Source organism: Lactuca serriola, chromosome 2 (assembly GCF_051521515.1).
Source record: "Lactuca serriola cultivar US96UC23 chromosome 2, Lser_US96UC23_V15, whole genome shotgun sequence".
NCBI lineage: Eukaryota > Viridiplantae > Streptophyta > Magnoliopsida > Asterales > Asteraceae > Lactuca > Lactuca serriola.
The window spans coordinates 193751887-193766777 of NC_136409.1; positions in this window are offsets into that span (position 1 = coordinate 193751887).

Here is a 14891-nt window from a genome sequence, read left to right on the forward strand (position 1 = left end):
TGCCTCACACAATCACTGTCTCAAGGTCCCAAAAGTTGTTTGCTACTCAAGCCCGAGCGAAATTTATCCGTCTTCTTTGTTAACTGAGTCAAAGGAACAACTATCTTGGAGAAATCCTGGATAAGACTCCGATAATAACTTGCTAGGCCAAGGAAATTTAAAATATGGAGACCTCGGAACCTCACACCACATCACGACCTTGACCCTGGCCGGATCGAACAGAATACCATTCTGGTTGACAAGGTGCCCCAGAAACTGCTCCTCACGCAACCAGAACTCATACTTGAAAATCTTTGTGAAATGTCTATCCCTCCTCAAAGTCTCCAACATTTCCCTCAAGTGCTCCTCGTGCTACTCTTGGGTGTTATAATAGACCAAGATATCATCGATAAATATAATCACATACCGATCCAGTATCGGCCTGCACACATTGTTCATGAGATCCATTAACACGGCTGGAGCATTGGTGAGACCAAAAGGCATCACCACGAACTCGTAATGACCATATCAAGTTCGAAAAGCTGTCTTTTGTACATCCTCGTCTCTAACACTCTTCTGATGATAACCCGATCGCAAATCAATCTTGGAAAACCAATATACACCCTGAAGTTGGTCAAACAGATCATCAATCCTTAGGATTGGATAACGGTTTTTCATTGTTACCTTATTTAGCTCCCGGTGGTCATTACACATATGATGGTACCCATCTTTCTTCTTCACAAACAATATTGACGCTCCCTATGGAGAACAATTCGGTCGAATGAATCCCTTGTCTAACAGCTCCTTCAGTTGTGTAGACAACTCTTGCATCTCAGGAGGAGCCACTGATACGGTGCTTTGGCTATCGACGCCACACCGGAAACAAGATCAATCTTGTACTCGACCTACCTCTCCGATGGCACCCCAGGAAAATCCTGTAGAAAGACATCGGGATAATCCCGCACAATCGACCCATCATCCACAGTCGCTTTACCTTTATCCCGGGTATCCATAATATAGGCGACAAATATGGAACAACCCTGCTGAATAATGTCTGGCCCTCACTGCTGAAAACAAATGTTTCCCACTCTGAGCTCTCTCTCCCTGAACCAATAATTCTCCCCAGCTTAAGGTTCGAATCCGAACTAACTGCTCCTCACAATCGATCATCGCCCCATTGGGGCTCATCCAATCCATACCCAGAACAACCTTGTTCCCTAGAAAAAGGATGTGAACCCAATCAATCTGATATTGCTCGCTAAACATTTGAAGAATACAATCCTGATGAACCCTTGCTACCTAGACAGATCGATCATCTGCAATCTCAACATCTAAAGGAAAATCTAGCTCCCCCGGAGCTCCAGCAAACCTCTTGGTAAGCGCAAGTTATACAAAGGATCGGGTAGCCCCCGAATCAAACAATACCAAAGCAGAAATATCGTTCACACGGAACGATCTTAAAATCAAACACATAAACATAAGCAAGCAACTAAATATAAATAAAGAGATAAGGAGAAGATACATACCCATCACCACATCAGGTGTCACATGAGCCTCCTTGTTCGTCAAATGAAAAGCCCTGCTCTTCACCATAGGTGCATCCGCCTTGCTCTAGTGGCCTTCAGTGGTTTAAAGAGTCGTAGGAGTGGGTGCTGACACCGTCCCTACTGCAACCAAACTCAGAAATTGGGCCTTCTTGTGGCCCTTCTAATTGCAATGAAAGCAAATCAGATAAGATCCTGGGGTGGTGGTGGTGGTAGCAGTACAATCCCTGCTATAATGAGTCGTTCGACTGCACTTGAAGCAGCCCGAACCACCCACCCTGCACGGTCCCTCGTGCGTCCTGCCGCACTTCCCACCGTGGCTCTGGCCCTGCTGGCCTCTTGATTTCAAATCCTGAACCTTGGGCCTCTTGCCTGATTCCCCTAAAATCTAAACCTGGTATGACTTCCTCTTCCTTTCCATCTTAATATCAATCTCTTTCTCTCGGTCTCTCGCTATCATATCCTCCAGTGTCTTGCGACTGGATCTGATCACAAACTATCGAATATTGCTCCTCAACATCTCGTGATACCTGAACTTCTTCATCTCCTCGTCCGCCACATACTGTGAAACCAAAAGTGCCCTCTCCCAAAACATCGCGGTGATCTCAACCACCGTTTTAGTAGTCTGACGGAGATCCTGAAACTCTCGCGCCAACCGTTGCACCTCAATCACTGGTGCGAACTCAACCCTGAACCTGGTCACAAAATAATCCCATGACATGGCATCAGCAACCTCATCACCAACGGAGCACCCAACCTCCTCCCATCAATATTGTGCCCTGTCCTTCAGGAGACAAGACGTAAGCCTGACCTTTGCCCCCTCGGGGTAACTTCTGGTGCGAAAAGCATTAACAACATCTGCAAACTGCTGCTTTACCGCTATTAGGTCCTTCTCCCTATATTAATCCAGAGACCCACATGCCCAAAACTCCCTGAAGGTCAATGAATGTGCCCCAACCAAGGCCACCATCTCAGAACGAAATGAACTCAACCGCTCATCCAAAATCTCCATAATGCCCTCTTTGAACGTACCAAAGATCACAGGAGTTTGCTCAAGAATGCAACGCGTAATCTCAAATGAAATGAACTCCCTCATATGATCATCCAACTACGCAACTCCAGAATGTGAGCCCGAGCCCTCCCCAGCACCAGAACTACCAACCAACCTACCTTGCAAAGTCACCATACTAAAAATAGACCATATAAACAATCATAATAAACATCGAAATATATAGAGGGATCACAAACTTTACAAACTTCCTGGTTTCATCGCAACTTTCCTTGAATCAAGTACGTATCCTATGCTTCCAGTAGTACGGGCCCATACTACCTTCCATATCTATCCATACTTTCCTCAAGGATTGCCTTGAATCTGACAAGTCACTATATCTCAATATAGTTAACCCTCAGCAAGATAAGGCTCCCAACACTACATCTATTCTTAGGTTTTCCTAGGGAAAACTTCGCACCAGTCTCTGCCATCAGTTGTAGAAGGAACGCCCACTAACCTCCTCTAACTAGCTCACGAATACAATTAGATATCACCAAAACCAGATAATTCTTCGAATGAGAGGTCTCGCACTACAACAGTTGGACTCAAACAAGAGTTGTGTAATAGAGTTAAAACCTAACCTTCTAAAATTATTTAGTTTCCATTATATGTAGCTTAGCACATTCACTTACTAGTTAGATGAAGCTAGCGAGAACTAAAAAGTACAAAACAAGCAACATTCGAGCATTAAGTAATCAGAACCAAGCATAACCTAATCAGGACATCGTATCACTGACTAATCAGTACTATCATGAAAGTCTACAAGCTCATACAACAGGCATACAAAGGCATCTCTCCTAGAATTCTATCATGCAATTATTGAGCAGATCCTTAGCCCTAACTAGCCTGCATGTAACAGCCCGGAATTCCAAGTATTGTAATGATTATGTTTTTGGGGTGTTTTAAGAGGGGACTCGGTGAGTTGGAGCCTAGACTCGCCGAGTAGGATCGCAGACTTGGTCGCGGGTTCGCGACTGGACTCGACGAGTCCAGATATGGACTCGGCGAGTCTACGCTGTTTAGCGAAAACCCTAACCGTTCAGGTTTGGGACGTATAAAAAGGACTCATTGGCCGTCATTGTTCATTTTAGCCTTCTGAGAAGAACCCTAAATCGATTGTGTGCATCTGGAGCAAGGATTACAGGCCATTGTTGATTATAGAAGAGTGGTTGTGCAAGGAAGAGAAGGGATTGGCTAAAGGAGCAGCAAGGGAGTCACATTCTGAGGATTGGGGACACAGAGAATACATCATCCAGGTGAGAACTCGAGTATACTCTGCTATGTTGATGTGTTTATGGAATTAGGGTTTGTGGAACCCTTTTGTGATTAGATTGAATGCTACCCTAGTCCCCCAAACGATTGTGACTCTGTATTGGGACCTTTGGAGGTCCAGAATGTACCATGCCTGTACATTTCGGGAATTGATGAAGGTTTTGGATTGGAATCCTTATGCCTTAGGTCAATATGTATGTTATGAATCATGGGGTGTATCATGAGCACCAAAATGAGGACCTTACGTGATGGACCAGTCTAGGAAGGCCAGGCCTATGAATGGTCGGAGCAGTTCTGCCATTAGAAAGCAGTTTGAGCGGTTGCATGGCATGGACTCGCCGAGTCCGATGAACAGACTCGGCGAGTAGCTTGAGGATTTACTGGAACTCGTCGAGTCGTTCTTCAGACTCGGCGAGTTGAGTCGGGGTGGCCCCGCGATTCTTCCAGGAGGAACTCGTCGGGTAAAAAGGGGATACTCGACGTGTAGAAAGGGTGTCTTAAGGAATCGGTGAGTTAAGGGCGAGTGGACTCAGAGTCGTTGAACTCGGCGAGTCTTGGGGTGACTCGGCAAGTTAGATCGTGGGTTGAGTGAAGATTCTGAGTATGGGGACTCGGCGAGTCATAGGGTTGACTCGGCGAGTAGGGTCAGTCAGGGGTTGACTTTGACCTTGTCTTTGACCAATGATTTACCAGTGGTTCCAGGGGTATTTTGGTAATTGTTGTTATTGTTTGAGTTCAGTGCATTGGTGACTGTCCAGAGGTGGAGATCGTATCAGTGATCGGAGCAGCTTGAGCTATCTGTTCAGTCGGCAGTTTCGAGGTGAGTTATCCTCACTATATCGCTAGGGTTTATGGCACCAAGGCCGACCCTTTTTACCGGATGGAAATCCGGGTAGTTGTCATTATATGTTACAGGCCGGAAGGCATTACTATGTGGACCGGAAGGTCATGGCCTGGAAAGGCGTATGTATGCATTTAGTATGTTGACTGATTCATAGGGTAATGTTATGATAGTGACCGGCTAGACCGGTATCTTGTTAGAGTAATGCTATGATATGTAATCTGTTGATCGATTGTTGTCTATGAACTGCTATATGATTATTCGTTATGTTGTATATGCATTTTATGCTTATGGGCCGGAAGGCAATATATGTTATGGGCCGGAAGGCAATATGTTATGGGCCGGAAGGCAATATGTTATGGGCCGGAAGGCGATTATGTTGTGTGATGGACCGGAAGGTCGGCGTGGGTAGGACCGGAAGGTTTACCCAGCAGGGACGGAAGTCCCCTGAGACACATGGACCGGAAGGTCAGGGCCTGGAAAGGCGTATATGTGGTTGGTATTCTGGGGGTATCTCACTAAGCTTTCGGGCTTACAGTTGTGGTTTTATGTTTCAGGTTCTCAAGAGTCTGTGGCAAGGCAAAGGCATGATCGTACCGTTCCACGCGTTGGTGTTTTATGATATGAACCTGGGAAATTACTCTGTTTAATAATGTATTGAAAACCTTTTTGCAACCATGTTAATAAAATGGGTGATTTTGAAAAGTTTTAATTGTTTTGAAATTTTGGATGTTACAAGTTGGTATCAGAGCCTTGGTTTGAGTGAATTGGGGAAACATTCGTGTGACTCCAGTCTCAAATCGAGGAGGATTTTAAAAAGAGAAATTAAAATGGTTTTCAAATTTAGTAAAAGGAGGACGCGGAGGTACGATCAGCCGGAGCCAGTAAGTAACCCCAAGATACCATACGTGATATTTGTTTTATTGAGCTTGATAGAACAGCATGCTAGAGTTAGGCTAGGGATCTTCAGGAATTCATGATAATGTTGCCTGATTTGTGATGCCTGTAGCCTAGGGTCCCTTATGGGATATTCTCAGTGTTCCTCTAGCGGTGAGGGTTGATAGTTGTTATGCATGTTCCCTAGGGTATTGTGGTAGTACTTCATACAAATATGGGTAGGTGTGGAAGGTAGTATGGGCCCGTACTACTGAAAGCACAGGACCCATACGCGTATCAGGGAAACCATGGTCTCTAGGGTAGGGTTGCGAGAGTTGGATCCCACGATTGTGGGAAGTGTCTGAGATTGGTAGGGTGCCTTCAGTATGGAGATTTCGAGGCATGATGATAGTGGATCCGGATCAGGATCGGGAGCGGGGGAGCGAGTTCCGGGTGAATCGGTGCCGTCGGAGGTTATCGATCGGACGAGCACGAGCGAGCGGGATGCGAGGATTCGCGAGATCCTGCGTGATGAGGTTGCTGCATTGTTACGGGTTGAGTCGCCAGAATTGTTTGGGTCGATTAGGACCGCCATGGTTGAGTAGTTTGATGAGCGATATGCGGTTCTCGCAGAGGCGGCTGCCGCGGCAGTTACAGCGGCTGTAGCAACGGCAAAGAGAGGAGCTAGTCGGGGTTTTCAGTATCGGGACTTCTATTATACGAAGCCTCCCACATTCGATGGAGTTCAGGACCCGATTGCTGCTATGAGATGGTTATCAGACATGGAGGGGTGTTTCTCCACGAGTTTATGCCCTGCTGATCAGAGGGCGAGGTGTGCTCTGGACCTATTGGTGGAGATTGACCATGGGGTCATATTCCGACGCGCAGAGGGCTGCGGTTTTAGGGGATCAGTTAGAGAGATGTTCAGTACTCGCTATGTTCCGCGAGATGAGAGGGAGAGATTTGCTCGGGAGTTCCTTGAGCTGAAGCAGGATTCGGAGTCGGTGACTAAGATCACCAGGATGTTTATTGAGAGGGCGATGTTTTGCCCTGAGTTCGCTTCAGAGCAGGCTCAGATGTCCTGATATCTGAGTATGCTCAAGAGGGATATCAGACAGTTCGTGTCTGCGCAGAGGTGTGAGACCTTGTTGGAGTTGCAGGAGGCCGCCATGTGGCGTGAGTTAGAGGTTGAGTTGCAGTTGCGTGAGCTGAGGCAGGCCCCGATGCAGTCGCAGTCGGCGCCGAAACAGTCCAGGACCGTAGATGTTAGAATGGGGGATCAGAGCGGCCACACTTGTGGGAAGTGTGGGAGGGGTTACACCGGAGCTTGCTGGTCTGGTGGTGCATGCCGCAAGTGCGGAAAGGAGGGGCACGGTGCACGGGATTGTCGGCAGTCAGTGCCAATTCGGGATTTGAGGATTTGTTATCAGTGTCGGCAGGTTGGACATTTGAGGGTCAACTGTCCACAGCTTTCTGCAGGACCGGTACAGGCTCTAGCACCGGCCACCTTGAGGAGTTCAGGAGGAGGACAGGATGGAGCGGAGCCCCAAGGGCTCAGGGTCGTGCTTATCGGCTTGCGGCAGAGGGAGACGGAGCAGTGCCGGAGGCAGCTGCGGGTATGATGCTTTCTTGATGTCTTGATTGTCTTTCATTGATTGTGGCGTGTTGTTTGTGCTGGTATCTTGTGTGGATTTCGATGCGGTATTCGTTGTTTCGCGGGTTTGGCATGGTTATGGATTGGTGCTTCAGGTTTTCGCTTTGGCATTCGTTGTTCCCTGATGGTTTGGTATGGTTATAGTTTGGTGTTTTGGTGCCGGTAGCCTTGTGCGGTTTTCGATGTGGTATTCATCCTTTGGCAGGTTGTGGGTTTGGTTACGGGTTATTGTTGGGAATTCCGTTGGTTATCGTTCGTGAGGGTTGTTAGTGGAGATGCGGCACTGGGTTGAATGTCGGGTAGCATCTGCAGTCGTAGAGTGGACAATTGAAAGACCGGATTCTTTTGAGTGGATTGATCAGGGAGGAGATGTGTTTTGCTGAGGGTTGCTTATGCTTGTGGGAAGCAGTCAGTGGGTAAATGTTCTCTTTGTGCAGGATTGTTCTAAAAGGTCGTTAATGACGATCGGTGGCAGTTAGTCAGTGCTTTAGTGGGGGAGAATTGGAGAATTCTCCGGGAGATCGATGAGTATGTGAGGGTGCTTAGCTGTTGGGATTCAGCAGTGTTTGTCAGCTCAGAGTATAGGCCGACGAGAGCGAGTGTCGGGTATGCGGGGCGGGATACAGACCTAGGGCATTTGATTGTGGAGGCCTGAGAGAAGGCCGGGATCAAGCTTGAGTAAGTAACCGGGGTTATGCGATCAGAGTATTGGTATGTTTGAGGTACGTGATGGGTTGTACTGCATTAATCCCATGGGATTATGTTGTGCATGTTTCTAGAGCTGGAACCGGAAGGTTCCCAGAGTTAGAACCTGAGGGTTCGCAGAGTTTGGGTGTATGGACCCACAGAGATATAGCCTCGAGTGGCTAGTATGTGTTATGAGAGTCGGTCCAGTCATGCTGGAGACTCTGTTGGTATTGCTGGATCAGTTTGAGATTGCGGATCGTGTATGTTGCAGTGTGATTGCATTGGAAGGTCTGGCCCCGGGTTAGTGATCTTGTTTAGCTGAGGCAGTGATTTTGATGAGTGGAGAGAGTGCATGGGATTGAGAGCCCCTGCAATGAGAACCAGAGTATGTGAATAGCGGTTACGCAAAAAGGGTGGTGTCGCTTGGGGCAAGCACCGTAGCACCGGTTGGAGTGGCATTATGGCCAAGAGGGTCCCTTGGAAGGAAGAGAGAAAGGTGTGTAACTCCGAAGGGGAGTGCAAGTTCACGAGAATGAAAGCTGCAGAGCAGAGTTATGGTTAGAGTATTTCGAGTATGCCTTCGAGCATCGTGTTCGCGGCAGCGAAGTAGGAACCCATCCGGTTTGGGATGTCTGTTGAGGCTCAGAAGGGATGCAGGGAGAGAGAGAATCTTAAATTCTCAGTGTGATTCTGATCAGAGTGTAGGGTGGATGTAGTGGTTCATCTTGGGAGATGTTTGAGGATATCATCAGTGTATCGGGTCTTCCAACCTGCCGGTGTTGGGACTAGTTCAGTATGTGTATGTGATGGCAAGAGGAGAACTTGTGAGAGTTGCTCTGAGAGTGAGAATGGATCTCTCAGTCGGTCCGGAATGGACAAAGTGGGCTTTGGATCGGGGATCCGGTGGTTCATGGTTTCCTAACCCTTATGGGTCGAGTGATCGTTGAGATTTAGAGCAGAGTTGCATCTTGGGTAATTTTCGGTTACAGAGAGTGATGTGCAGTACAGAGATCGTGCTTCAGTCCACAGAGCAGATTCGACAGAGCCGACAGGGAAAGTTATGCAGACAGACGCCGGTCCGAGCTTGAGTTTCAGGTCGGCGACCTCGTACTCCTGAAGGCCTCTCCTTGGAAAGGAGTGATTCGCTTCAGGAAGAGAGGCAAGTTGGGGCCCCGGTACATTGGGCCATTTCGGGTGATTGCAAGGATAGGCCGGGTAGCCTATCGATTGGAGTTGCCAGCGGAGTTGGGACAGATCCACGACACCTTTCATGTGTCGCAATAGAGGAAGTGCTTAGCCGATGAGTCGGCAGTGGTTCCATTAGAGGATATTCAGGTGGATGCGAGCCTGAATTATGCTGAGAGACCAGTGGCCATCAGGGATCGGAAGATCAAGGTTCTGAGGAACAAGGAGGTACCTCTGGTATTGGTTCAGTGGCAACATCGGAAGGGATCGAAAATGACTTGGGAGCCGGAACGTGAGATGCGGGAGCAACATCCGGAACTATTTTCAGAGTGAGACTTCGAGGGCGAAGTCTAATCCTAGTGGGGGAGAATTGTAACAGCCCGGAATTCCAAGTATTGTAATAATTATGTTTTTGGGGTGTTTTAAGAGGGGACTCGGCGAGTTGGAGCCTAGACTCGCCGAGTAGGATCGCAGACTTGGTCGCGGGTTCGCGACTGGACTCGACGAGTCCAGATATGGACTCGGCGAGTCTACGCTGTTTAGCGAAAACCCTAACCGTTCAGGTTTGGGACGTATAAAAAGGACTCATTGGCCGTCATTGTTCATTTTAGCCTTCTGAGAAGAACCCTAAATCGATTGTGTGCATCTGGAGCAAGGATTATAGGCCATTATTGATTATAGAAGAGTGGTTGTGCAAGGAAGAGAAGGTATTGGCTAAAGGAGCAGCAAGGGAGTCACATTCTGAGGATTGGGGACACAGAGAATACATCATCCAGGTGAGAACTCGAGTATACTCTGCTATGTTGATGTGTTTATGGAATTAGGGTTTGTGGAACCCTTTTGTGATTAGATTGAATGCTACCCTAGTCCCCCAAACGATTGTGACTCTGTATTGGGACCTTTGGAGGTCCAGAATGTACCATGCCTGTACATTTCGGGAATTGATGAAGGTTTTGGATTGGAATCCTTATGCCTTAGGTCAATATGTATGTTATGAATCATGGGGTGTATCATGAGCACCAAAATGAGGACCTTACGTGATGGACCAGTCTAGGAAGGCCAAGCCTATGAATGGTCGGAGCAGTTCTGCCATTAGAAAGCAGTTTGAGCGGTTGCATGGCATGGACTCGCCGAGTCCGATGAACAGACTCGGCGAGTAGCTTGAGGATTTACTGGAACTCGTCGAGTCGTTCTTCAGACTCGGCGAGTTGAGTCGGGGTGGCCCCGCGATTCTTCCAGGAGGAACTCGTCGGGTAAAAAGGGGATACTCGACGTGTAGAAAGGGTGTCTTAAGGAATCGGTGAGTTAAGGGCGAGTGGACTCAGAGTCGTTGAACTCGGCGAGTCTTGGGGTGACTCGGCGAGTTAGATCGTGGGTTGAGTGAAGATTCTGAGTATGGGGACTCGGCGAGTCATAGGGTTGACTCGGCGAGTAGGGTCAGTCAGGGGTTGACTTTGACCTTGTCTTTGACCAAGGATTTACCAGTGGTTCCAGGGGTATTTTGGTAATTGTTGTTATTGTTTGAGTTCAGTGCATTGGTGACTGTCCAGAGGTGGAGATCGTATCAGTGATCGGAGCAGCTTGAGCTATCTGTTCAGTCGGCAGTTTCGAGGTGAGTTATCCTCACTATATCGCTAGGGTTTATGGCACCAAGGCCGACCCTTTTTACCGGATGGAAATCCGGGTAGTTGTCATTATATGTTACAGGCCGGAAGGCATTACTATGTGGACCGGAAGGTCATGGCCTGGAAAGGCGTATGTATGCATTTAGTATGTTGACTGATTCATAGGGTAATGTTATGATAGTGACCGGCTAGACCGGTATCTTGTTAGAGTAATGCTATGATATGTAATCTGTTGATCGATTGTTGTCTATGAACTGCTATATGATTATTCGTTATGTTGTATATGCATTTTATGCTTATGGGCCGGAAGGCAATATATGTTATGGGCCGGAAGGCAATATGTTATAGGCCGGAAGGCAATATGTTATGGGCCGGAAGGCGATTATGTTGTGTGATGGACCGGAAGGTCGGCGTGGGTAGGACCGGAAGGTTTACCCAGCAGGGACGGAAGTCCCCTGAGACACATGGACCGGAAGGTCAGGGCCTGGAAAGGCGTATATGTGGTTGGTATTCTGGGGGTATCTCACTAAGCTTTCGGGCTTACAGTTGTGGTTTTATGTTTCAGGTTCTCAAGAGTCTGTGGCAAGGCAAAGGCGTGATCGTACCGTTCCACGCGTTGGTGTTTTATGATATGAACCTGGGAAATTACTCTGTTTAATAATGTATTGAAAACCTTTTTGCAACCATGTTAATAAAATGGGTGATTTTGAAAAGTTTTAATTGTTTTGAAATTTTGGATGTTACACTGCAATTCACAAATTCACAAATTCACAATTCAAATAATATCAGATAACATGTATATGTATCTTGGGAAAACTTACTTGAGTTCGGTCGATTACATGAACCACTCCTTTTCTTGTGTTAGAAAACCTTTTTCTTTATAAAAAAAAATCTTTTGGAAAAACTTTACCAAATCCTCAGTTTGAGTTCAAACACACCCAATAGTATGTATGAATCCCTCAAACAAAGGCTCTAATACCAACTAGAAACGTCCCAAAAATAAGACCCAAAAATTTCATTCTTGATCCAAACAAAATGGCACTTCAAAACATTGATATAAAATTAAAATATACCAAAGTATGTCACTACATCAAATCATATCAGAGTAAATCACAAAATACGGAAAAAGTTGGTTTGTGCTCTACAATCATCCCGGGCTCTTCCCTTTCGATCCTGAAGTACCTAAAACATAAACCGAAAATCATAAGCCCAAAGCTTAGTGAGTTCCCTAATATACCACATACCATACATAAATAAACACATATTGGGCCCCGGCCCCACATCGGGCCTTGCCCGACATCGATTCCCACTCGGCCTCGGGGCCCGGTCGACATCGATCCCCACCCGGATTACATATCTGTCATTCATTAGGCCCTGCTTGACATTGGGCCACGCTCGATTCTCATAAGAAACATATAACATATAATCATGCTAACACATGCAATAATCACAAAACAATAGCATACAATACAGTCATCGGGCCTCGCCTGGGATCGAGCCTCGCTCGATATTCCAGTACATAACAAATGCAAGGGTCACACATACATCTAGCATCATATCATAATAATCATGGGCCGGCAGTGGTGCCTTCGACCCGCTAAACACAGTGAGGAAACTCACCTCTGAATCTGAACGAGAGCTGAATAGGTCCCGACTCCGAATATCAACTCTACCCGTCACCTATTCATCAAATAGTGACCAATCCTCAGATAAAACTCAAAATACCTAAAATAACCCTTGTGTAAACTTGGACAAAGTCAAAAGCCAAAAGTCAACAGTCCATGTTGACTCCAACAAGTCGTGGTGCCCTTGGCCACGTCGTGTTCCGTCAGCATCCAAACAGTCGGGAAAATCCCAGCCACACGTCGTGTTGACTTAGAACCACACCGTGGTTGTCTGAGTTCCAACAACTTAATACATTAAGTTGTTTTCTTCGGTTCCAAGATCTCCGAAGCTCAGATCTAGTCCAAAATATGATCTAAAAGAATAAAGTTTCCAACTTTATCCATTGGGACTACCCAAAAAGGTCCAAAACCCAAACCATAAAGATTAATAATGCAAGGGATTAACCAAAAAGGTCCAACCTTTCCAGAAGCGATTCTAAAACATACACCATCCCAAAGGTTGGCGCTTTATATACAAGCATGCCCAATGCATGTCTTGAACCCATATTTGGTCAAAATAAGGATTTATGACCTAATCTTTATGCATGACATCAAAACTTGATTATAGTCCAGATCCAAGAAACTATTAGATCACCTTGACCTAGAGATTCATAAAGTTGCAAACTTTATGAAGTCTAACCATCCCAAAAATCAAGAACAAGAGGCTAATGGGACAAAACTCAAGATCTAACAACTTGGTAAGATAAAAAAATCGAGTCTTGGATACTTAAAAAGGTCCATAAGAGTGCCAAGATGAAGAATGGGGACTTTCTTTCTTGATCTTTGCTTCCTTCCTCCCCTTCTTCCTTCTCCAGCTTCAAAAAGTATCAAACTAGCTCAAAAATGGTGGAAGTTGATTAGGGTTTGCAAGGAAAGATTTGGGGAATGGAGGATGATGTGATGGAGGTTATGAGGGCTTAAGGATCTTTAAATAGGGCTCAACCCCTTGAACTTTAGGGTTTTCTCCATCAGCCTCCACCACGTTGTGGTACAACACCACCATGTCGTGGTGGCCCATAGAAATCTGTGGCCCCAAAGCTTATCGCCACGCCGTGGTGAGGCTTCACCACGTCGTGGCCAAAACAAATTCATACACAATTCAGAAGAAATTTCATACCTGGAATCGAGTGTTACACTAATAGGACCCTATAGTATTTCGTTGGGTATATAAGATTAAATATAAAGCTAATGGTGAGGTTAAGCATTATAAACCAAGGTTAGTTGCAAAAGGTTATAATTAGAAGGGTGGAATCGAATATGACGAGACTTTCTCTCCTGTAGCCAAAATGGTTACTGTTCATGTTGTTATTACTTTAGTTGTTAATAGTGGACGGAATTTGTATCAACTTGATGTGAATAATGCTTTTCTTTATGGTAGTCATGATATAGAGTTTTTTTATGACACTTCATCAAGGGTATCATACACCTGGTGATAGTAGAGTGTGTAAGTTGATTAAGTCTTTATATGGCCTTAAACAAGCACCTAGGAAGTGGAATGAAATAATGTGTGGTGATTTGTTTGAATTTACCTTTGTTCAAAGTGTTAATGAATATTCTCTATTTTTAAGAAGTAAAGGTGACTCTATTGTTTTACTACTTGTTTACGTAGATGACATTGTTTAAATGGGAAATAGTGCATCTGAAATTAATAAAGTAAAATGTTTTTTAAAATCAAAATTTCTTACAAAAGATTTGGGGAAACTTATGTGTTTTTTGGGAATTGAAGTTATTGAGTCTAATAATAGGTTGTGTTTAACTCAAAGAAAATATTGTCTTGAGTCGTTGCATGAGTTTGGCATGCTTGGTTGTAACCTTGTTAAAACTCCCTTAGACATGAATGTTCTTGTTTCAAATAATTGTATTAATGAAAAGGATGTTTTGTTGGAAAATAAAACTGAGTATCAGAAGTTAATTGGAAAACTCATTTACTTGACTTTAACTATACCTGATATTTCTTTTACTGTACAAACTCTCAGTCAGTTTATGCATTCTCCTAGGTGCTCTCATTTAGTTGTTGCATTTTTTGACATCCCTAATTTCAAGGCCAGAAAAGATCGATTTGTTTATGCTTTGTTTTTTTTAAAATCAGAGTAATCGTTTAAAGAAAACTGTTGCGGAATTTGTCTTAAAAACAAAATATGATAACCATTTATCAAAACATTTCCCAAAGAGAGTGTATTTTTATTAAATAATAAAACCTCGGGATGTCATGTTCCGATACAGACCAAAAGCATAAACAGTATAAAATACACCTTACAACAGTTATTTATAACTACTGATCTATAATCTAAAATCTCTCGTCAAGTCCACCAACTTATACTCTTGTGCCATTACCTGTAATGCAAAGAAAACTGAGTGGGTCAGGCTTGGGAGCCTAGTGAGCATATAGGGTTTTCAACCCACAATAATACATTTATTATTCAATCATCAAACAATCAACCCAAATACCCATCCCCAGTTCTCCTTTATTTCTTAAGGGTTTACCCTAATAACCAATTATCCTTCATTCATTC